This window comes from Neomonachus schauinslandi, chromosome 4, assembly GCF_002201575.2.
Source record: "Neomonachus schauinslandi chromosome 4, ASM220157v2, whole genome shotgun sequence".
NCBI lineage: Eukaryota > Metazoa > Chordata > Mammalia > Carnivora > Phocidae > Neomonachus > Neomonachus schauinslandi.
This window is the reverse complement of record NC_058406.1, coordinates 137,991,374-138,018,468: the sequence shown is the minus strand read 5'-3', so window position 1 is coordinate 138,018,468 and position 27,095 is coordinate 137,991,374.

The window sequence follows — 27,095 nt, the reverse complement described above, 5'->3', positions numbered from 1 at the left end:
CCTTCCTTCCTTCCTTCCTTCCTTCCTTCCTTCCTTCCTTCCTTCCTCTTTCCTTTCTTCCTTCCTTCCCTTTCCCCTCTCTCCCTTCAGGTCTCCTGAAGCAGACCTTCAGCAACTGGTAGTGTGGCAGGACGTGGCAGCTATTTCGGTTTCACCAGAGCTATGTTCCACTTCACAACACAATCTTCAACTAAACCTTCTTGCCATCTTCCCATCCTATGTATATAAGAGAGACCAGAAGCTTTACTTCTTAAAGTCCATTATTCAGACTTCTGCTTGGCTTGATAGTCAGCTAACACCAAAATAATCCTCAAAAGCACCTCAAAAACCTTTCTACTACTGAAAAATAACCCATAAGTCTAATTTGGAAGTGGACTGAAAAGTCCAGAGCACTATATACATGTTAATTTTAATGAGATGTATATTAACTATAAAAAGGCTAAAACACTGTATTTACCAGGTACGGTGGGGTGGAGCAGGTGTCTGGACAACATAGATATTCAGCCTGAATCATTCATGCTGAAATGGATTCTTTTTCCTTTATTGGGAGAGAAATTTTCTCCTGAAGTTAGGTAGATAAATTTTCTTAACTTTCAATTTCACTTTGCTTACTTCGATATGGCTATGCTTCTAAAACTCTGACTTTTTTTTTTTTAAGATTTATTTATTTGACAGAGAGAGACACAGCGAGAGAGGGGACACAAGCAGGGGGAGTTGGGAGAGGGAGAAGCAGGCTTCCCGCCGAGCAGGGAGCCCGATACGGGGCTCGATCCCAGGACCCTGAGATCATGACCTGAGCCAAAGGCAGACACTTAACGACTGAGTCACCCTGGCGCCCCTAAAACTCTGACAGTTTTTGGAGAGCAAAATCATATCTTCCTATTATTAATTCTTTAACTTTTAGGATGACAGTCATTTCCACAAGGAGAGTATTTAATAAAAATATATAATTTTCTGAATCCAAAACCCATGAAGTCAAGTGTAGCAAAAGGTAAAAAGAGTCAGCTATTCCAGACTCCTTACTAATTTGTGTGCTGTCACTTGCTTCTATTGCATCTTTAGGATTTCAGCACTCACTAAACTAACAAGGCAAAAAAAAAAAAAAATTACAGCATCTGGGCATTCAACCAAAGCTCACATGCTGTCATTACAACTGAACCACCTCATGAAAAAGATTTGCTTAAACGATTTTTTTTTTCTCAGTGCAGGTGCCTAAATTTGTCAAACTGTCTTTTTAGTTTGATTGATTATTTTGGCTCTTGCAAATTTATTTATAACAATATGTACAATCATTAACAGTGTGAGGTGACATATTTATTGTTGTTTTTCCCACGAGGTAGAAACAAAGTGTACTTATCGAGTGAGGTGATCACATTTTCTACTGAATTGACCTTTTTACTGTAACTTTATGTAACGATTTCATAATGATTGTTCTTTCCTGGTCTTTAAGCTTAACCACGAAACCAATTTTCTTAAGGGGGAGAAAAAAGTAATCAGTAAAACTGTACATCTGCCAACTCTGTATGAGCTAAATTTCTTTTCCAATTAAAACGCAATGCCTCTTACATTTCTTCAGATGAGAAAAGTGTTAGGAATAAGTGCCACTTACAAGTAAAATTGTGAAAATATGATTAATTAGCAAGGCATTTTTCACCCTGAGAATCCTTACCTGGTGTCAGAAACCAATAGAACGATGACATAGTAAATTTTACAATGAGGTGAATATTAACAAACTAATACTGTAGGTCTTCTTAGAGCAAAACATAGATTAACGTCAGAGAGGGAGAGACTTCTTAAAGAATTATAGATGTTTGCTGCACACCACCCCTCTGAAGTTTTCAAAGACTTTCATTTTTGTCAACTTTAACTTCTCAGGTCGCTGTCTTCTCCCTACTTGGAAGAAATAATCTGTTGCATCATAATACTACAAAAAATTATGTTACGTTGCTTAAAAATCTTAATGAAACCTTACTAACAATTTGACAATTTTAGAAGAAGTTCACGTCAAGATAGAATTCCTTAGACTGATTTATATGCTATTTGAATAACCAGAAAATAAGTCCCCTGTCGTTGCTGTAGGTGGACACAGCCTATTTGGAGAATCATTCTCTCTTTTTCATGTTCGATATACTTTATTTTTTGTCTTTTTAGAAACGAGTGGCTGACAATACTGTATTCTAATTAAGTGAAAATCCAAAGGCAAGTCCATGGACCGAATGAAAGCTCACTGTTATAGCGCTTTATCCGTTTTAATAATTTTCTAGGCAGTACCTATTTTCTCTGTTTTCATACACTTCTTTACCCTGCTCGTCCACTTTGTAGATCTTATTTGAGGAAATAGCTAGCCTTTTGGTTATAAAGGATCATGTAATGGTCACTCAGTAGTCCTACTATACCCTGATCCTTCGGTCTCACTCTCTTGAATTACTGATCAATTTTTTAGGACCTAATCAGCTTTCTCTTAATTTGTCTGTTTGACTACATGTGAAGAAACACTGCTACTTAGCTACACAATTAAACTATATTTTTCATCACAATGCATCTTTTCATATTCTTAAATGCAACAAGTAATGGGATTTATATTGTTTTTATTCAGACAAAATTGTCATTATACTTTCCATTTTATACATAATTATCTCATTCTTGGTTTTCTTTTTTAACTACACAACATTTCTGTCATTTATGATTTATTGAACAAGTTGCTCACTTGAGATTCACAACGAATTAAAATGAATCAGTAAAATTTGGATATGTTAGTCTTTTACAATTAAGAAATACTTTGCAAAGTAGGAAAACTACAATCTTCTGTTTACTCTGAATCATTCTAGAATATCATAAACAACTTAATATTTTAGGACCAAAGTTAAAATCACTTTCAGTATAAAAATACAGACCTGTTTCTTTACTATCCTTTGTTTACTGTAGTATGTGATTTTTTATTTTTATTTTTTTAAGATTTAGTCATTTATTTTGTAGATAGAGTGCGGAGAGAAAAGAGATAGGGTGGATAGCAGATTAAGGGTACAGGTATTTCAGTGCAGACTTGGGAAAGATAAAGGAAAGTAAACAAAGTGCACCTAGGATTTAGAACTACATTAGAATTCAGTGTGCCCTTGGTTCAAAAATCCCGCTATAGGAATTCTAGGGGATTGTCAGAGCACTTTCTTTCTGGCTTCCTCCCCTCCACTTTCTACTCCTCTCTAAGGGCAAGGCTGTACTAGAGGAAATTAACTACTCTACTTAAAAGGAAAGTGCTCGAAGAAGAAATCACAAGGGAAGTTAGGTAATATTTTGAGATAAAATATGAACAAAATGAAGATACATATCCTGAAACATGTGGAAAACAGATAAAAAAGTGCTTAGAAGTAAATTTATAGGTGTGGACATCTAAACAAGGAAAGAAGGAATAACCTAAACTTGAAGATAATAAAAATGAAAGCAAACTAAACTCAAAGCAAGCAGAAGGAAGGGAAAAAATAAAGAGTAGGGCAGAAATTAATGAAATAGGGAATAAACTATAAATTTCTTAAGAACCCCACAAAAGTTGTCCCTTTAAAAAGATTTTAAAAATTGACAAATCTTTATGTAGACTGACCAAGGGAAAAGATAGAAGACTCAAATTATGGATATGAGGAAAGAAAAGGGAAAGATTACTACCAACCATACAGAGATAACAAGGATTATAAGATAATCTATAAACAACTGGATACCAACTACTTAGATGACTCAAATGAAAAGGACAAATTCCTAGGAAGACACAAAATACTAAAACTCAAGGTGAAATAGAATATCTGAATAGACCTATAAAAGATATTGAATTAGAAATTAGAAAACTTTCACAGAGAGAAGCCCAGGCCCAGATGGCTTAACTGGCAAATTCCACCAAACATTTAAATGAGAATTTCTTCCAATTCTTCTTATATACCGCAAAAAAGTAAAATAGAAAGGAACACTTCCTAACTCATTCTCTGAGGCTGGTGTTACTTTTTAATACCAAACCATTTCAAAATGCACGTACAAAGCTACAGTATGCAAGGCAATGCGATTCTTTCTTAACAATTAGACATGGTGATCATTGAAAAAGAATTGGGAATTTAGAAACAAACCCTCCTATTTATACTTAATGGGTTTTTAATGGAGGTACCAAGGTAATTCAATGAGTAAATAATTCAGCAAGTGATAGTCCTATTGTGTTCTGAGCCTTTATTTTTTTTTTTAAATGAGCAGGGGCTGTGGCAGAGGGAGAGGGGAAAGCAGACTCTCTGCTGAGCTGGGAGCCCAATGCAGGACTCCATCCCAGGACCCTGGGATCATGACCTGACCTGAAGGTAGACGCTTAATTGACTGAGCCACCCAGGCGCCCGTGTTCTGAATCTTGAAAAGAAAAAACTACCTGTTTTTGTTTGGTGGATCCTTGAGAAGGAAACAAAGACATTGATGCTCCAACACGGGGTGGTAATTATCCTGACAAGAACCGACAGTTCTCCCGTGCAAACTTTTACCTCGAGAGGGTGCAGTTTGGGACCTAAATATGCTTTACAAAAAAGCTATTACCTTGGGAAGTCAACCATGGGACTCTAGATTTATGTCAGGGGTGAAAGATGGGAATGTTTCCCCCCAAGAAACTTTGAGACCTGTGCTTGCATGTGAGTGAGTGAGGAAGTAGAGTAGTATGGTCTGCTCCTCCTTAAGCAGGACCAGGCTTCCAGGGTGACACCATACAACAGGAACAGTGGCATTGGGGGAGACTGGTCAGACTTGAGGGTTCACTCTGCTGTTTAGGTATGGTCTCCGCTCTACCCTTCCTGGCTCTCTACTACTGTTATAGTGTGTGAGGCGTCAGGTAGGTAATTGTAAAAATGTCTGAGTGCTGACTGCGTTTACACCCAAAGTTTATGGAAGTATTCACACCAGTTATATGAACAAAATAGTATTTTGAAATCTGAATTCAAGTAAAATAATGGATGTAAACTGGGTTGCAAGGAGTGGGTAACTATTTTAGAAAGAGAGAGTTTAAAAGGCATTATTCTGTCTTTACTGGACACAAAACCTATTTGAAATTTCACTTCTACTATTAATCCATGTTCTTTTTCATCTTCTTCACCTAATATAAAGATAGACAATGACTTACTTTCACCTTGACCAATAATAATACAAAATGGGCTTTAGCTTGAAGTGAATGTAGACTCTATTTCCTTCCTACAGAGGCTAAACCACTGTTCCTTGTTCTCAGGAGACAGGTTGTACAAGAAAGAAAGGCAATATATTTTGATTTTTTAATTTTCTTTTTAGAAATTTTGAATTCTTTCATTCTTATACAAGTGCTTCCTTATTCAGTAAAATCTAATAAATAACATGGGTATTTGGGCAGTTCCAAAAGGATGTTTTAGTGATAACCTTGAAAATCTTTCTACTGAAAGCAAGGTAATAAAAATACGGGAAAAGTGATATTGAAACCATGAGGGTATGTGGAAGAAAAGCAAGAATTTATAAAAGTTATTGCCAGTTAAACAAGGCTCTATAACTTCAGAACTAATTATTGTGTGTAAATTTTTCCATATAGTTTAACTTTTTCCTGCTTCTATCATGCTTGGGCTCCTTAAATGTAGTATTTTCACCTCAAGAAAATTGAAATAGGAAGAGGATGTGTAAATCAATACATTTTCTTGGTAAAACCTCAGTTGAAGTAGATCTAATGTACAATATGATGGCTACTGTTAATAATACTGTGTTATATATTGGAAATTTGCTAAGAGATTTCAGGTTTCTCATCATAATGAAAGGTAAGTATGTGGGGAGATGGAATGTAATTAGTTTGACTAATGACTGTAGTAATCATTTCACTGTGTATATGTATATCAGAACATCCTGTTTGTATATATATGTAATACAACTTTTATTGACAAAAGAATTTTTTATTGGAGAAATTGGTAAGGGAACTCTTTGAACCAATGGCTAACAGAGGTTTATATTATATAATAAATACAAATCATAAGATGCTTGAGCTATAATGGGAAATTTTGGTTGAAAAAATTTTATTGTTATCAAATGATGTAAACATGTATAAAACACTTCCATGAATGTGCAAATTTTTGACAGAATCCACGCAAACTTAGAGTAGATTATACTCTGGCAAATAGTCACAACCATTATCAACTGCTGAAGTTTAAATCTGGATTACAGAGACTTTCAATTATGAGCAAATACATTAATGTAGTTATAACTCCATTGTATTTTTCTCACTCAGATAGATAAGTGAATCAGAATGATAGTATGAAAAAATGACTTTGAATTTGATCTAGTTGAAAAAGTTTCACCAAATTCAGTATTTTAAATATTTTAGAACATTACTTTTTTAACATTCCTTATAACTAATCTTTTTAAAAATATATAGTTTTTTTTAATAGTTTTAAAGAGAGTTTTCTTAAAATATAATTTACCATTTAGTTCACCCAAGTGCGGTGTACACTTTAATGGTCCTTTGTACCTTACCTGAATTGTGCAACCATCACTTAACAATCACTTTTAAAACATTTTCATCACCTTCAAACTAAATCCCATACCTAAAGCAGTCACTCCCCATTTCACCCCAACCCTTCTCAACATAGAAACACTAATTTACTGTCTCAAAACTGCCTACTGTATTCACTTCATATTAGGAGAATTATATGGTATTTTATGACTAGTTTCTTTTTTTAAAAAAGATTTTATTTATTTATTTGACAGAGAGAGACACAGCGAGAGAGGGAGCACAAGTAGGGGCAGTGGGAGAAGGAGAAGCAGGCTTCCCGCTGAGCAGAGAGCCCGATGTGGGGCTCGATCCCAGGACCCTGGGATCATGACCTGAGCCAAAGGCAGACGCTTAACGACTGAGCCCTCAGGCACCCCAAAGGCTAGTTTCTTTCATTTTGCATATTCCTAAGTTTTATCTATGTTATAGCATGCATTTTTTAAAATTTAAATTAAATTAGCCAATAGTACATCATTGGCTTTTGATATAATGTTCAATGATTCATCAGTTTAGTATAACACCCAGTGCTAATTACATCACGTGCCCTCCTTAATGCCCATCACCCACCTCCCTTTCCACAAACTCCAGTTTGTTTCCCAGAGTCAAGAGTCTCATATCATTTGTCTCTCTCTCTGATTTCTTCCCATTCAGTTATGTTGTAGCATGTATTAGTGCTTCATTTGTAATATTCATATAACATAGTAGTTTCCCTGAAACTACTCTTATGAAGGGAAGTACTATTCTCCCAGTTGCAACATTTTGTGATCCCTTCTTTCTTATATTTGCATATAAGACTTTTCTAGATTTTCCCTTTAATATTCTTCACTGTTGATGCAATTTTGAACAATTATGAGAGATGGAGTCTACATTTTTGAGCCAGCTTGGTAATACTGTATTTGGTATCAGATGTAAGGAACCACATTTGACTAATTGCATGTTTGTGTGCTATTTCCCAGAATATTCCTCATTGCCCACATTAAACTCTAAACTTATGTTTCCAGCTTTTAGGCATAGTTTGCAATCTTAAAGGGTCTCTGAAATTGGGTACTTTTTCCTCCAGAAAACCACATACTAAATAAAGCCATTTCAGCTGCAAATTACTTTTTATGAATGAATGAATGCACCCTTTTGAGTGAATGATGAACACCATAGAAAACCAAATTTCTGAGTAAGAATATTTGCTTTAAACAGGATGCAAGTATTGCTGTCAAATTACTTGTGTATATACAATATTTTTTCATCACTAATTAATTTTTCTAGAGTTAACATTTTAATCTTGGTAGGGGTCAATGTCCAATTTTTCCTTTATAGATGCATTCCAAAAAGAGATGAGTATCTGCTTCATTATCTTAAAAAATTAAATTATTACATAGTTAGAGATTAATGAATTCAGTTTTATATATCAAAAGATCATAAGTCTATCCACTACTAACATTGCCTTTTCTATGACTTGGACTCTACAGATATTTTAAACTCATATTTCTTTTCTATGATTTTATAGAATACATGGAACATTGATACATTATTTACAATATTAATTATATTTTGACATAGACTAAAATACTATGGAAATGATAATACTTTATTTTAAAGATTTTATTTATTTATTTAGAGAGACAGAGAATGAGAGAGAGAGAGAGGGCAGGGCGAGGGGCAGAGGGAGAGGGGGAGAGAGAGAATCTTAAGCAGACTCCATGCTGAGCATGGAGCCCATGGGGCTCCATCTCATGACCCTGAGATCATGACCTGAGCCGAAATCAAGAGTTGGATGCTTAACTGACTGTGCCACCCAGGTGCCCTGAAATGATAACACTTCTTTTAAGAAAAAAAAAAAAAAGGAGCAGTAAATTGCAAAAATTTTTAGGAATCTTGCAAGAGAGAACAAGTACTTAAATATTTTAAATATTGAAGTTTTAATAACCAATAAAATTGTGAAGCCATGCATGTTGAAAATGAATTGCAGAGACAATTGTCCATTTTTTTTTTCTTTTGAGTCTGTATAGAATAGTAACAGAGGGGGTTTTGAAATCAGATTATCTGCATTGAAATAACAGCCAAATCAACTTGTTAGCTGTTTAACTTTGGCCAATTTACCTGATGACTCTCTAAGACTTTGAATTTTTAAACAGGAAGACAAACACTTGTCTTATAGTTGTTTTTAAAATTAAGCAATACAGATACTTCAAAATGAGTATCTTCAGCGCAATTTAAACCTAATATACAGACAGCTACAATAAACACATATACATATGCCTGCATATATAATTAAAAAGATAATTTGATCCAACTATCCTCAACTTTTCTCAATAGTGTTGGAAATCCTTTACGAGAAACCGTGTGAGACCTTATAAAACTCTAACAGATCCATCCCCAGAAAACTTGAACCTGGAAAATAGAGCCAGCAGATGATTTAAACGTGTATATGGTCTAAAGCAAACTGTCTTATTTTCTTTCTTTTTAACATTTAATTTTCTTTTTGCTGTTTTTGAAGATCAAGCATTCAAGAATTCTGCCACCTCATTTTCTGATCCATACATCTATATGCATGTTGCATTTCATTTTTAATCTTAAACTTGTGGTTCCTTTTCCCTACTTGTCTTCTCTTGAATTATTTTGCCTTTTTCTTTCCACAAAGAGATAGCTATTTATCTTTGCTTCTACAGCTTATGGCTTTCATGTGTTCCTATATTCACTTTCTTTGGCATATTCTGTTTTACTCTATTGCTGTTAAGCTTAAAGCATGCTCTTTCGTCAAGGGCTGATGAACAGCTGGAGGCATTGGAGAAGAGGGGAAATTATTTAATGACATCTTTAGCAAATGTAGACATTCACCCAAGGTTAAAAAAAAAAATAGCGACACTGATTTTTTTCCTTGTAGAGAAAATATCCCTATAATTGTTATGCAAAATATTAACTTTCTAACTTACCATTTGTGTATATTTTCAATCATAAAAATTAGTATTAAGGCATAGACATTAATATTTAATAATTTAATATTGAATCTTTATAGGGTATATAATAGAACCTTGAAATAAGTAAAATATAGAGCACATACTATAATAAGTATAGGCCTTGTTCTCAGTGAGCATTTAATTGATATAGAGGGCCCCTTCTGTTCATTTTGTTAGATGAATATCATTAAATTAAAATTACTAAAGTTCAACAGTACAAAACTTAATACCATGTATAGGTTGTATAAAACAATTTATTAGGCAAAATCAGGAAGCTCATACCTATTTCCTGAATAACAGAAACTTTTGTGGAAATGGCACTTCATCTTTTCTGAAATATCGCCTCTTATATAATCTCAACAGTACAATTTGGGGCGCCTGGGTGGCTCAGTCGGTTAAGCGTCTGCCTTCAGCTCAGGTCATGATCCCAAAGTCCTGGGATCAAGCCCCGCATCGGGCTCCCTGATCAGCGGGGAGCCTGCTTCTCCCTCTCCTCCCCATTTGTGCTCTCTGTCACTATCTCTGTCTCTCTCAAATAAATAAAATAAAATAAAATAAAATAAAATAAACAGTAAATTTTTTGTGTGATGAAATCATGGCTTTTGTACTTATTTATAGGGCCTACAGAATGTCCAAATTTTTTCCCAAGAATTCTCTTTTGCTAAAGGAGAGGTTTTCCTTGATATCCAGGGAGAGTCTCAAACCTTGTTTCTCAAGAAGACAACATTAGCAGGAACAGTATATGAACCAACGCCTTCTTGGGAGAACATCATGAGGCAGTTTATATTTTTGTAAAACAAAGAGCCAAGTAAACATAAATGTCTGAAAAGACAGTATAGGCTATTTTTAAAATATTTGATTGATAGTCATTCCTGCTAGGTTATACATTTCTTGAGGATAAGTGTTAAATCTGCCCATTAAATATAGTTAGTTCCCATAATTGTTGAATTAATGAATAAATTAATATGAAATTACATATATATGTAACCATAATGCCTGTTATGAGGAAATGAAAAAGCTGTATTCCTTACTTACTTTGGGGGCTGCTAAAAAAATCTTTGAAATCTACACTCAGAACTGTTCAAAAGCAAGGACTAGAGAATGGACCTGAGCTTTGATGACCTCTGCAGGAACTATGGCATAATATATTTAAATCCTTAGTTTTGGTGATTGACAGAAACATATATTACACAGGTGATAACCGCTCAAAAACCAGGAGTGCAAAATCTACTTTTGATACATACTGGCCATGGTACAAATTGCATTCTGCATTTGTATCTACAGAAATTTTAGCATATTATTTAGTGTATATCCTTGGAATTCAAATCTTATTGCTAGTTTTTGTGGAAATGTACAAAAACCCCTTTCTCTGATCTCCCTTGAAGAACTTGATCCACGATCTTTAGGATCTTATTAGTGGATTCTGCGTTTTTCTTAAGTGCACACATAATAGCTAATGGTAACAACAACTGGTCATCATGACTTCACATTAGGCACCTGCATTACCTATTTAAATCTATACACTAATCCTTCCCAGGAGATTACAATTATTGTCTTCACGTAACCCAAGTGTCAACTGCCTGAGTGTCTTTTTGGTGCTGTCTTTCAGGTAACAGTCACTTTGACTGTCTTGGCTTTCCCTTTTAGAATTGTCATCCTCCACTGTTTTTGAAGAAGGTGGGAGTGGGGTTCTGGTGGTGGTAGACCACCTGTGCTTTCAAATTCGTGTTGAATTTTGTCTCTCTCTTTTCTCTCACATGATATGGCTCTTCTTTTACCTCTATCTCACTGATTTCCTTAAAGCAGCACCCTCACAGGACAGTTGTGTGTGGCAAGACTTTATGGGAGGCATCATCAGGGAAAAGCAAAGGAGAGAATTCTTCACAGAACTATAAGCAATTTAAAATTGACTGATAGAGGGCGCCTGGGTGGCTCAGTTGGCTGGGCGACTGCCTTCGGCTCGGGTCATGATCCTAGAGTCCCTGGATTGAGTCCCACATCGGGCTCCCTGCTTGGCAGGGAGTCTGCTTCTCCCTCTGACCCTCCCCCTCTCATGTGCTCTCTCTCATTCTCTCTCTCTCAAATAAATAAATAAAATCTAAAAAAAAAAAAATTGGGCGCCTGGGTGGCTCAGATGGTTAAGCGTCTGCCTTCGGCTCAGGTCATGATCCCAGGGTCCTGGGATCGAGTCCCACATCGGGCTCCCGGTTCAGCGGGGAGCCGGCTTCTCCCTCTGACCCTCTCCCCTCTCATGCTGTTTCTCTCTTGCTCGCTCTCTAAAAAATAAATAAAATCTTTAAAAAAAAAATTGACTGATAGACATGCCTGTTCTTCAAAGTCCTTCTGTCCTTCTTGTCCCCAGCAATTTCTCCCCCCAGCCATTGTTCTCTTTAGGCTCCATACTCCTGTCAGGGGTCTGGGCCTTCTCTCCATTTTCGTCTGACTTTGCTTCTTTGTCTCCTTTTCAAGACTTTCCTCCCATCTTCTGTCCTGCAGAAGAAACATCAAATACCTCTTATTTCATCACGCAAAAGATTTTTGCTTTTGCTTGATTCTTTTCAAGGTCTGCCCACACTGGAGTTTATCTATCTCTAATCTAGATGTCTTAATCAAGATGCCTGGTTTAACAAAACTTGGGGAAAATGCTGCATTATTTCACTTTAATATTTGTTTCTTCCATTTTAACATGATCAAACTATGGCTTAAGACTAAACAGCAAGTAAGTAGCAAAGCTGGGATTGGAACCAGGCAGTTCCCCACATTTAGTGGATGTACTGTGGAAATGCTACTTAATAAGTAATAGTGACAGACTCTTGGCATCCTGAAAGCTCATCTTTCTGGTTTATGTCTAACCAAGGCTGCCTAAAAGTTCGCCTCATCTTGACTAAATTTTACACAGGTTTCTTCCTGACAATAGGCTCCTGACTTCCCTTTTCTTAGACTACTTACTTCAGAAAAATTTCAGTTACAAATTCTTTGTCTATTTGTGATCTAAATCTTCTAGTTCTTTGACAGTTGTATATCCTAGGAATGTCTTTCTCAAGGATCTGGGAACCTTCCCATTAAAATGTAATCATTGAAGGAGAGAGCGTCCCCTTTCTCCCAGTCTCTGAGTGTAGGAGCTTAACTTTGATAAGTGACAATTAGCAAACACAGATGGCCTAATCACATTGGTGAACCTCCCACTTAACCTTCTCCAGTACTTTTCCACTAGCTCATCAAGGGTTAAAAATTCCTCCTGCCTTTTGTTTTGGTAGAGTTGAGCTCAATCTCTCTTCCTTATTGCAATATTGTTGAATGAAGTATCCCCTGTCTGTTTAACTCTCTACAGTGCATTTTTCTTTGACATGTCTCATATCCAAATATCTGTGCATTGTTGAAAAATGGAAGGTGCATACCTAATATCATAAACACCTTCAAATACATTGTTTCTTGAAAATTATCCTGCAGTTGTAAAAGTATTCTGTTGGTTAGCCAGGTCAAAGCTACTCTCCTGTTCCTGTTGCAGAAGGGACATGCTGTGAGGATTTTTTTTTTTTTTTAAACGAGGCTGAGTAAGTCTGTCTTTGGTTAAACTACCATATAACAAGATGTCCTTATGAAGACATAGGTGAGGACAATATGGCTGCCTTTTTAAAAGGAGGATTCACATGCATGACACTTACGTTATGTCACAAACTGCTGACATAGTTGTCAAGTTAATTTGTATTGAGTTTTCAAGTAATTCATGCCGCATTTACCAAGTATTCAATTTTAATTCTTTTTCTCAAATGGAATCTGTGACCTAATATGTTATAAATTAACTTTTATAAGGAATTCTCTATGCTAGATTCTCTTAGATAATGGTACTGAGTGTTTTCTTTATAACCTAAAACCTCAACCAAAACAATCTCTATTATCCAGACAGTTCTGAGATGGCTTCTGACCGCAACAACGAAAACAAACAAAACACTCTCCTATTCTTTCAAATTAGAATCTATTTCTGGAGATCTGCTTTCATTATGGAATAAAGCTATCAATCTAACAGCTTATCCATATGTATTTTTCCTCTCAATGCCAGTGTCAGGCAATAGAATCCAAAGCTCTCTACTAATGGTTTCTTTAACAAAACCTTTGTCTACCTGCCGTGCTAATCTCTGGCTTCAAATTCGGGATGAGATTATTTTGTTTGGTATTTTTTTTTCCTTCCCTCGTTTCTTCTTCTCTCTATTTTTATTTTAACAATGTGATGGAAAAATATAACTAATCCCGTATGACAGCAGGCTTTAATATCTACTTAGTTTCCATCAACTTTTTGAAATCATGTTTCACAGCAGTCTTATTTAATTTCTGAAAATTATTTTAGTCCCCTGATTAGTGAAACCCCAAATACCAAAATGTAACATACAATGTGGCTTTATCAGTGTGTGTGTTTAAGTCTGTATATGTGTGTCTGGTTTTGTGTGTAGCTGGTTATTCATAGAGCAATATACACATATGAAGATAGGTATATTCATTTGCATATAATGTTTTCTCCATGGATTGATTTGTGTGGATCATTATTAAATAAACCTTAGAAGCATTTTCTAAACATGAACCTGAATTGCTTGATAAAATACAACTTTATTTTCAGAGTTTTGAAATATTAGTGTATATTTTAAAGTCATTTAATTTTGATTAATAAAATTTGATGTGCTGATATCATATCCTTTTAATATCTTAATCACTCTGTGTCAGGCACTGTATCAGAGATTAAAATTTCAAAGACAAATAAAACATGTTGCTATTCTTAAGGTTGAATAGCAGTGGTTCTTCACCCTGTGTGCATCTAAAATCACTTGGAGAGCTAGGAAATCTTGTGGGCCCCATTCCAGGAGATGGTGATTTATAGCTTAATTTTAATATTGTCTTATAGTCTATAAGAGGAGACTGGAATGCATTTCTGTTTTAGAGTCCCAAAGTGTGAGGTCCTCATTCTCTTGAGAATAATAATTGGTAAGCCATGCCCACTACTTAGAAGTCACACTCAGCTTTTCATTGTCTCATTCTTAGGACTGAAAATCACCAGGTTTTAGACAAAAATTAGTAAAATGAAAGAACCCAATGTATTCAAGCATACAAGATGACTTCGTTGTAGTAGCGCTAACTGTGGAATCAAAGAAAAAAAATTTTAAATTGAAAATTTAAATATGTAGCTTTGGAGAAATTGAAGGAGATACTGTATCTCCACAAAACACAACAAAACAAAACAAAGAGTAAGGTGCAATACAATGGAATGATTAGAACAAAAGAAAGAATTATTTTAAATGGGTTAAACAACAAAAATTCAACTAAATAAATTTAAAGATCAATTAGCTTTATTCAACAATTCATGAATTAGGCAGCATCCCACCAAGCAATAGGAAGGAGCTCTAAGAAGCTGTAGAAAAGGAAAAGTTCTTAGAGGCAGAAAGAGGGTGTAAAAAGGAAATTATTATAAAGAATGCATTGTTTCAGGCAAGGTCACCCTCCTAAAGGGAACAGATTAGGTCCATAGAGTAGATTATCTCATTAGAGCTGACCAAGAATTTCAGATTGACTGGTTAAGTTACATTCCTGGGAGAGTTTGGGTTAGGTATTAAGTCTTGGTTTGTTGACATGGGGCTTAACACAGTGACTCCATTAGGGACGGTTGTCTTTTTTATTTTTTTTTAAACAAATGTTTAGTGTGGGTGTAGCAATAAAATTCAGTGGAATGGTTGGAAGATAAGGAAAAAGAAATATCCCAGAAATATATATGACAAAGGAAATCAGGAAATATTATTTAAACGTAGGTAATTAAAGCAGGAGGTCAAACTTCCAACTAAATTGGTATTTGAGAAAGAGAGAATAGAGAAAACATAAGGAAAAATCATCAAAGAAATAATGCATGGAATTTTCCAGGATGAAGAGCACAATGCTTTGGGGTAAAAGACCTATTTAGACTAAAACACCCATTCACTATATTGGGAAAAATCAGAAACACCAAGACTAAAGAGAAGATTCTAAAATTCCAGAGGGAGAAAGCAAACAAGTCAGAAACAAAACATCACCTACACATAAAGGAAATAAATGGGATGACGTCAAAATTTCAACAGGAACAGTGGATTTGAGAGGACAGTGAAGAATGTTTCCAGAAGTGCCTGGCTGGCTAAGTTGGTAAAGCATGTGACTCTTGCTCTCAGTGTCATGAGTTAAGTCCCATGTTGGCCATGTACTTACTTAAAAAAAAAAATGTTTTCAAAGGTATTTACTTTTCTATTGATAAGTCTATGCCTAGAGAAATTGTCAGTCAAGTGTGAAGATGGAGTGGAAGACCCTTTAGACATTTAAGACATCATAATTCTTATTTATTATGTATCCTACCTAGCATGTTATTTTAAGAGGTACTTCAGCAAAATGAAGGAGTAAACAAAAATAAAAAAGTAGATTTAAACCAGTGAAGCAGTGAAGGAAAGTCTAGAATAAAATGGATACATAGGTTTAAATGTCAAGATTGGGGCAAAAAGAAAAATTGCACTGGGAAAATGATTGATGTCCATAGATTTTTTTTTAATGTTTTAAGTTTTTATTTAAATTCCAGTAAGTTAACATATAGTGTAATATTCATTTCAGGAGTAGAATTTAATGATTCATCACTTACATATAATATCCAGTGCTCATCACAAGGGCCTGCCTTAATACCATATAAAGAACTTACCAAACTCAACACCCAAAAAACAAATAATCCAATTAAGAAATGGGCAGAAGACATGAACAGATTTTTTTTCCCAAAGAAGACATACAGATGGTAACAGACAAATGAAAAGATGCTCAACATCATTCATCATCAGGGAAAAACCAATAAAAACTACAATGAGATAACACCTCACACCTGTCAGAATGGCTAAAATGAACAACACAGGAAACAGCACAGGTTGGCAAAGATACAGAGAAAGGGGGACTCTCTTACATGGTTGGTGGGAATGCAAACTGGTGCAGCCACTCTAGAAAACAGTATGGAGTTTCCTCAAAAAGTTAAAAAGAGAACTACCCTATGACCCAGCAATTGCACTACTAGGTATTGATCCAAAGGATACAAAAATACTGATTCGAAGGGACACATGTTCCCCAATGTTTATCAGGTTTATCAACAATAGTCAAATTATGGAAACAACTCAAATGTCCATTGACTGATGGATGGATAAAGAAGAGGTGATATATATATGCAATAGTATATTACTCAGCCATAAAAAAATAATGAAATCTTGCCATTTGCAATGACGTGGATGGAGGTAGGATGTCCATAGATTTAGATACCATAATGGTGGAATTTGAAAATACATGAAAAAAGCAAATAGATTAAGTTTTTTCTTAAAGGCAATTAGTAACATCAAGAAAAATAAAACCTTCTAAGAATTGAATAGTAGAATTCTCAAAATTACAATAATCAATATTTTATAATACCATGAAACCATAAAAGTACATTTATTACAAATGTTAAAATGAACTAAAAGCCAAAGAGCAGAGAATGTAATTGTACTGATTTAATGGGATCAATTTTGACAATAGGAAAGTAAAAGTACCCAAGAGAAAATTGGATAGTAAAAGGAGAAGAAAGAAAGAAAATTATAAGGGTATTGATATTCATATCCTGATATTTTAATGCTTAGTGTCACTAATATTGTATATATTCTGTGGAATAAGGAATAAAAAATATAAATAACATTATTTAAATATACCAAAACAAAGCAATAGAGTATCTAAATTTGGTGATGTAATTTTGCTGAGGGTAAAAGATAAACTGGGCTCGGTCAAATACACCATAACCAAAAAAAAAAGCCAACCTCATTTACTACATTGGTAAAGGAAGAAAATAGAAATGTAAGTATAGTATTTAAAAATATGGGAATAATCAACAGGGGAAAGAGTAGTGAGAGATGAACATGTCAGGGATGAGGTAAGATAATGTTATATTTGGTTTTTAACAATCTTTTTTTGTTTTAACACAAATTCATAGGTCAATTTAATAAACAGATACAAGTTGAAAAATATAAATTTAGATGCATCTCTACAGTTACGACATTTACTAAGGTAGCCGAGCTCTGCTCTCCAGCAATTATTTTCTGATGGTGACCAGATGGCAGTCACCGTGGGGAATAGCTGACAGTCTCACATTTTGAAGTCCTTTCTAAAATCTGATAAAATTCACACTCAGTTTATTTGATCCTCGTTATTCTGACTACACCTTACTCCTTGTCATACTTATAGCTGTTATTGATTTACTAAGTATATTATTACACCACTGTCTTTTAAAAACTTTTTTAAAATTTAAGTATAATTAACATAGTGTTATATTAGTTTCAGATGTACCTTACAATGATTCAACAATCCTATACATTTATCAGTGCTCATCAACATCAATATTAATCCCTTTTTCCTCAACTGCTTTTTTTTTTTTTGCCTCTGCCTTCTGTATTAGAATGTGTTGACAGTCTTGATGATTCACTCTTGAAAATTTTGTGTTCCCTTATATTCTTGACATTATTCTCTTGTCATTCTTCTTATACTTGTTTTCAGTTTCTTTTCTGTCTCTTCAATCAGGTTATTTTCCTTGTGTTTATTAAAGGTCTCCAGCCCTCTCTCTTTTCATGCACCCCTTTGGGTGTTCACCCATATAAATATGACTCTGAGTAAAAACTCCCAAATCTATATTTAAAGTCTGACTTATTCAAAGTTATTCTTCTCTGCATACAGTTAAACTGTACACCTCTTTTTGAATAACTCATTAGCACCTTAAACTCAAAGAATCATGAACTTAAAACTATTCTTCCTCTACCTGCCCCTTTCCATCAATTTACTGTTTCACTTGAAATACACCTGTTATACATTTGTTTTACCACCATTCAGGAAAAACAACACTCTGGGGGCCATCATTGGGTATTCCTTCTTACTGATCATTCTTTCAGTCACCAAACCTTGTTGACCCCCTGTGTAATAACGTCAGAATAAAGTCTCCTCAACCCTTTAACCTTCATATTGTCTTAGATGTCACCCCCTTTGTTTATTTTTTATTTTTTATTTTTATTTTTTAGAGAGGGAGAGAGGAAGAGAGGATGGGAAGAAGGGTAGAAGATGTGAGAGAGAGAGAGAATCCCAAGCATGTTCCATGCCCAGTGTGGAGCCCAATGTGGGGGTCCATCTCATGACCCTGAAATCATGACCTGTACCTAATTCAAGAGTTGGACATTCAACCAACTGAGCCACCCAGGTGCCTTTAGATGTCACCCCCTTTATAAAGAACTTAAGGGCTCCTTATCTTTCATTATTCCCCTTTACAAATGATCGGTCCTAGCTAAAGTAGGTCTTCAAGTTTCCCTAAAAATGTGATGGTCATTTTATTTTCAAGTTTTTTTCTTTCAAAAACCCTGATATCTCCTTACTTCATTTGCTTATATCCACCCAATCTTCAAACAGACCTTGATCCCATTATCTCCATAAAATCTTTACTCACTTTGCCTGTACTTGGAGATTGCTCACTCCTTTGAAACTTGTAGAATTTTCTATCCATACCAATTACTTGGCATTAAAACTGTTCTATGTGTTAGGCCATAACATTTTTCTTTCCTTGAACAATGATTTTTCTTACCCAGAGATGCCAAGGATTTCTTAAGGACAAATTGTGTCATATGTTCCTTCAAATTATCAGCATTTAACAGTGTGTCTTATACATATTATATTCTCACAGTATGTTTTTTAGAGAGAGAAATAATAAAAAAAATCTCGGAGAATACATTTTCCCATTTTTCCCACACAATTTATACATTTAGAGAACTATAGTAAAGCACTAACTTTGTATGGAAAAATGATTTTTTTCACATCATCATGTATTGGGATAAAAAATGTTAACAGGTACACCTTAATGATTATGAGAAGCTTAATATTCTATAGCTGATTAAGATGTCCTAAAAATATCCCTCTAAGAACTATGGCTGTTACCATATAGTTCATTGAATAATACTTTTAGGTTAGCAAAACAACACATATTATTGAAGAATATACTTTCTAAGTTTCCACTGAAAATAATGGCTGGTGATTATTTAAAATTCATTTTTTTCTCTCTGTAAATATTGTTCTAATTATTTGTTTTATGAGACTCATAGAACAAGTATTTAGCCAAATTTTGCTCAGTAAAAATGATGTTGGCTTGGGACTATGGGCATAATGTTCAAATGAGCTTTTTAAAAAGGTGAACCAGAAACAATTTAAAAGATAGATAAGACATATGGAGGAAAATAGTCATCTGACTCTTTCTCATATCAAAATTGTCCATTTAGCCATGATCAGCTGATTATCAAAGATAAGAGAGACTAGAGTAAACTGGAAAGCAGTATATGCATCTTAATATTATACCTGTGCTCTTTGCAAGACTGAGTCCTTAATTTATACCCAAAAGGAGTAATTCCCTCTCAGAATACTGGATTATGATTACTTCACGCATTGGTGATTCAGCTTAGTTTATGTTGCAATTAATAAATAACCCCAGAATCTTAATATCTTACAGCAGACATTTATTCTTCACTCATGTTACATACTGATCCATGCTACCTACAATATTGCTGCTCATATCCTCATTTTAGGTCCTCAGCTCTTAGAGGAGTCTCTAAGTAGGATAATGCTTTTATTGTGACACAAGGAAAGGGAAGCATGGTAGTACTACATGATGGACCTTTTAGCTTCTGCTTAGAAATGGTATGTGTCACATGTACCCTTTCCAATAACTAAGGCAAATTCATGGTCTATTGTCCACTGGGATAGGAAAGTAAATAATTTGAACAATAATATATTCTCTCACAATTTATTCCCACTATCACATATATTCATTTACCTTCTTTCTGCATATAAAACACCCCTACTTCCTTCCCAAGAGATAACTTAAATGTCTCATCCATCACAGCACCAGGCTTAAAGTCCAAAGTCTTCAGGATGATCTCTGCATTGGTTTGGGGTGTGGATTCTCCTGATCTAGACATATATGAACTAAAATGACAAGTTATATCACCTAGACACTCAATGTATAATGCTGGGAAGGTAACTTCCAATAAATATTCCCATTAAAAGAGGGGAGAATGGGCAAGGCCTTACAGTCATCTATTTGTTACATATCCATTGAAGTCCACCTATGGATCAGTTCAATGTATTTTCACTTTGGGACTCAGGCGGATGGACTACTTTCTGTCTGGGCCATTCTTGAGCTCAGAGAAGAGTAAAGAGGAGGTTGGAAACACAACTCTTAAAGTTCTTGGGAACACACTCATAACTGCCACTCACATTTTATTGCCCAAGAAAAGCCACACAATCAAAAGTGACTTCAAGAGCTCAGGAATAGATACAACGTATTTTGAAACACAGTCCAATCTACCACATTAAATTAGCCTAAGGCTAATATGAGTTCAAGTACACAGGCAGATTTGTGTATATGGATCTATTAAATACACACACTACAGAAAGAGCAAGAATACCTTCAATTTTTTAGTATAATATATGATGTAGACTATTTTCTTTAAGAAGGGAAAAATATTTAGAAACATATCAAATTTTCCCTAGTGTATCTCTTCATGAATTCCTGGCTTCTTTGATACATGGGATGATTAAAGAATAATATGTTTGCCCAAGATGATATGCCTCCATTATTTATAATTGCTCTATATTATCTAATTGAAAATCAGATAATTGAAGTCCAACTTCATCTCTCATTTCTTACCTTCCTTCATTGAAAGACTTGCATATACAATATATAACAAAATGTAGACGAATCGAACATTGCTTGCCAAAATAAGTTATTGTTCAAACAAGTTCAAGTTGTATTTTTATGATGATTTAACTTTTAACACTGGTGATAATGTCGAGAACAAGCCCTTGTAGAGATGGGAGTTTTTAGTAAATGTTTTTGAAATTTGATAAGTTCATATGCAGTGACAGAGGATTGCTCTGAATTCTTTGGATTGTATTTTTCTGTCATACTGATCAATAATCTGCCTGAGAAGCAATATAGTGAGAATAACTGATATTTACTGAGTATTCAGTAGTTCAGATATCATAATGAACTCACCAGGAACCAAAATGGCAAGAGTCCTGTGACAGTTCTGCTATCTTATTTGTAGTTTCACCTTTGGTCTCTAATAACAGTATCTACTCAAAGAGAAAATAACATGATTTTTGCTTTAAAATACAATATATTTCAAATATATAAACCAGTTTGGGTAACAAATATTCTTACAGTGAAAGAACATTATGATAATTTAAAAAATGGCGGTAGCCAATATTAGCTAAAGACATTTGTTTGACAATGCTAACATGTTTTGAGAAGAATCTAATTTATCTTAAAGAGATCCGCTATTATTTACCTAGTCATTGAGTTGCTATTTTGGATGTAAGTGAAGTATAAAAAACATTCTAAAAATGCAAAGAATGAAACTCAATAGCAAAATTGTAATGCAATGTGTCACAAAAGCTTCATGCCATGTATTATGTAAAATTGAGTCATTGAGTCTGGTGCCGCAGAGGAAGATAGATTTTTTTTTTTTTGGTCTATTATCATCACTTTGTGATTGCATTTACTAAGATTGTTTTCTCTGTAAGGCATAACTACTTCAAAAATAATGAATTAAACAAGGAGCGCCTGGGTGGCTCAGTTGGTTAAGCATCTGCCTTTGGCTCTGGTCATGGTGATCAAGCCTGAGCCCCCTGTGGGCCTCCCCACTCAGTGGGGAGTCTGCTTCTCCCTCTGCCCCTCACCCTGCTTGTGCTTTCTCTCTCTCTCTCACTCTCTCAAGTAAATAAATAAAATCTTTAAAAAAATAATGAATTAAATAATAAGAAATTAAATTTTCTTTCTTTATAAATAAATTTGCTCCTGCTTATAATAGCCACATAAAGAACATTGCAACCAAAATTAGGAGAATTCTCATTTGTTTTAACCAATCATGAAATTTTATTAAAATTTACCACATTCAAAATCATTAAGACAGCTTGAACACATTTCAGATTTTCTGAACATAAGTGAAATCAACAATAAGTGAACTACAAGAAAATGTATATATGCTTGGAAATAACAAAAATGAACACTTCTAAATAAATCATGAGTTTAAAAAAATAATTGGAATTAGAAAATATTACAGTAGACAATTGTTAAACTATCACATATCAATATGCGTGTTGCTTCTAAAGTGATACTTGAGGGAAAATGTATAATATTGAATATTCATATTAAAAATAAAGGTTGAAAATTAATAAGCTAAGTATTTAATGTATTTCGGAAGTAAGAGAAAGAACAACATAAAATAAAAGAATATAAAATAAATGAAATAATAAACATAAATATTAATGAGTTTAGAACCAGACATACTATAGAAAGTATACACTAAACCAAAGTTGTTTTTTGAAAAAACTAAGAAAAGACACATTACTAGCTCAAATTATTCAAGGACCATAATAAGCAAGAGAATAGGGTTACAAATAACTGATCTGAGGCATAAAAAAGGAGACATGTATAAAAAACATGTATAAAAAACTAAACATGGGGGCGCCTGGGTGGCTCAGTTGGTTAAGCGACTGCCTTCAGCTCAGTTCATGATCCTGGAGTCCCGGGATCGAGTTCCGCATCGGGCTCCCTGCTCAGCGGGGAATCTGCTTCTCCCTCTGACCATCCTCCCTCTCGTGCTCTCTGTCTCTCATTCTCTCTCTCACAAATAAATAAATAAAATCTTTAAAAAAAAAAAAAAAACTAAACATGGGGGCACATTCGGATTAAGTGTACGACTCTTGCTTTTGGCTTAGGTCATAATCCTGGGTTGTGAGATCAAGCACAGCATGAGGCTCCCCACTCAGCATGGGGTCTGTTTGTCCCTCCCCCTCCCCCCTACTTGAGTTCTCATGAGCTCTCTCTCTTTTAAATAAATAATCTTTAAAAAAAAAGAAATTAAACATGTATTTAGGGAATGAATAATTTTATGGCAATAAACTTGAAATTTTAGCTGTATTGGATAATTCCCTAGGGAAAGTAAATTTCAAATGCTATCTCAAATAGAAATAGAATTAAAGAAAAGTTGGGCCACCTGCATGGCTCAGTTGGTTAAGCAACTGACTTGATTTTGCCTCAGGTCATGATCTCAGGGTCTTGAGATGAAGCCCAGCAACAGGCTCCATGCTCAGTGTGGAGTCTGCTTTTCCCTTTCCCTCTGCTTCTCTCCCCCACTCATCCTTGCTTACTTTCTCTCTCTCAAGTAAATAAATAAATAAATAAAATCTTGAAAAAAATAATTAAGGGAAAAAGGTATATAGCAATCAAATAAATTAAGTCTGGAATTCAAAATATTTCTTCAAAAGCACTAATTTCAGATAACTTTGTAGATGCATTACACTAAAAATTTATATCTCAGATATATCCTACTTTTACAGTCTCTTCCAGGGAATAGAAAAAAAGGAACACCTGCCTCTTTATATGATGCTGGATTTAAAGTTAGACAGCAGGACAAAAATTGAAGTTATAAACCAATCTCAATGATAAGCAGAGATGCAAAATTCTTGAACAATAGATTAGCAAAACCAAACAAAACCAGAATATAATAACCAAGATTTACTTATCCCAGAAATTCATAGTTTGTTTAATATTAGAAAATATTTTAATGCAACATACACATTAACAGAGTAAGGCTAAAAGTTAAGTAAACACATTAATATATGCACACAAAATAAAAATAAATAGTATCCATTTGTAATAAAGAAACTTAGAAAGTCATTTACCAGACATGAAGAAAGGTGTTAAATAAAAAGCATCCTTCAAAGTTATATGTGAATATATTTCTTTTAAATCATGAAGAAGATCATGATATCTACCTACACCATATTAACAACATTTCACTGTAAGTTTTAGTCACTGCAGTTAGACAAATAAGAAGAAATAATAGTTACAAGAAATAACCATATGAAACAGTCATTCTTTGAAGGAAGTATGATTGCTTACCTGGAAATTTTCTCACACCAAAATGTAAAGATAAATTATCATAGTTATAAATAGAATGTGGTAAGACTGATGATGAATGCAAAAAAATACAAAAGTAGATAGATTGTATGTACCAGCTTGAGGTTCCTAGAAAATATATCAACAGAATAAAAATTGTGAGCCTCTCATGACAATAAAGTAATAAAGCTTTACTAAATGAGTGGAGGTATCATCTTCTGAACAAAGAGGTACAATATCTTTAAAATGTAGAATATCTCACTTGATTTTTATAGTTTATAAACACACTTCATATATTTCAAAGTGAAGAAAAGAAATGGGACCCTTGCATGCCAGTTCACCCTGCCCCTGGCTGGAATTGATTGGTCTAGGGGGAAATACTGAGAATGTTGGAACGAATAATTGTAAATACATTTCACTTCGTTAGAAATATCAATAAAGCCAATAAACTAAGAGAATAATATGACACAAACAAATAATTTATTCCCAGGATGGATGAAACTTAATAAATACTAACCCCATGGAAATTAAGAATAAAATTAATGAAGGTAAAAAAACACACCATAAATAACAAATATCAGTAAAAATAAGTTTATCTCTACATTTTTATCCAAAAATGAGTTTTTTACCTTACATTTTATCCAACTTGCAAAAGAAAAATCGATCATAAAATATATTTGGATGACAAATAAGAATGTTTATATGATTATTGAATACTTCCTGAATATTGATTTGATAAAAGCTAAAGTCCATCCCTGTTTTATTTTTTTATTTATTTTATTTTATTTTTTTTAAAGATTTTATTTATTTATTTGAGACAGAGAGAATGAGAGACAGAGAGCATGAGAGGGAGGAAGGTCAGAGGGAGAAGCAGACTCCCTGCCGAGCAGGGAGCCTGATGCGGGACTCGATCCCGGGACTCCAGGATCATGACCTGAGCCGAAGGCAGTGGCTTAACCAACTGAGCCACCCAGGCGCCCCTCCATCCCTATTTTAAAAAAGAAAAAGAGTCTTTAAAGAATTAGGCTTTAAGCATAACGACATTAACATAATCATTATTTGTAGTAAACTGTCAGCTGACAGCTATACTAAAAAGGTTTGAGAGCATAGATTCTAAGCTGGAAGACAGATTGTTAATCCACCCCAACCCCAAATTCTACCACGTACCAGCTGCATAAACCTTAGCAGATTTACTGTGCTGCAGTTTCTTCACTAGAAATATATGTATAAAAATAGTATCTCCTCCCAGGGTTTTTAAGTTAATAGGTATAATGCACTTAGAAGAATCCTTTATAGATGTTAAATTCTCAGTAAACGTTAGTCTTTAGTATTGTCGCAGTGTAAGTTGGACTAGTAGAATTATTGATGTTAAAAACAGGAAAGGAAAAATATTACTGTAACTATTACAATGATCATATTGCTCATACTTCAAGATAATGTAAAATTTAATATTTTCAATTTAATAATCGTTTTTTAAAAACACAATCACAGGGGCGCCTGGGTGGCTCAGTCGTTTAAGCGTCTGCCTTCTGCTCTGGTCATGATCCCAGGGTCCTGGGATCCAGCCCCACCTCGGGCTCCCTGCTCAGCGGGGAGTCTGCTTCTACCTCTCCCTCTGTCCCTCCCCCCGCTCGAGCACTCTTTCTCTCTCAAGTAAATAAATAATAAAAATATTAAAAAATAAAATAAAAACACAATCACATTAAGTGTATGTAACAAATATAAGATTCCTCTATATTTCAGAAGTGTTAAAAATATGAAAAAGTATATCTTAGAATTAAACAATATAATATTTAATATTGGCGAGTTGTATGTAAAACTAGATTGAGAGAAACGAAGGATGCATAGCATTATTCTAAATTGTATCATTTTATGGCTAGATAACTCAAGAAGGCTAATTAAAAAATCATGTGAGTTAATGAGGGATCAGTAAAGATGAAAATATATATTCATAAAAATATAAACATTTACAGTAATTAACTGTTACTCAGCTGATAAAATAACATTTAAAATGCATTCATTCAGTTAATATACTTTGCCATGATTACTTATCCATACATTCTCTATGCATTGTTAATCATTCATGAACAATTAATTTTAATCTTATATAACTCAATCAAAATCACAACTCTGTGGAATCTATAAAAGCAACGTTGTTTGATCTTTAGGTAGTATTGGGTGTTGTCTTCCTTTAAAAAGCAATAAACATTTCCATAGTAAGTATGTTTAAAATTGTTATATATAAAATTATAGTATGACTGCAAAGAAATATACCAGAATTGTAATAGGAGGTAAGCTTCTACCACAAAAATGTATTATGTTTTATAATAAAAATATCTTCAAGATGTAAAGTGTTTGTAGTTTAATACGGTCATAACCAAAAACCAATTGCATGTATGTTACAATGACTGGAAAAATAGCCACATTTTAGAAAGCATTTGTGTGTTGTAAATATGGCTCTTTGCCCAACTCTCACTTTCATAACTAATATTCTTAGATTTTAATTTTAATTTCCTTTTCTTTGGTGTGAGAATCACTGGAAATTTATGAAAAAGGAAGGAAACTGTCAGCATATTAAAAATATAATTTTTTTACAAATTTCTATAAAATAAAACATAGACCATCATAAATTCCA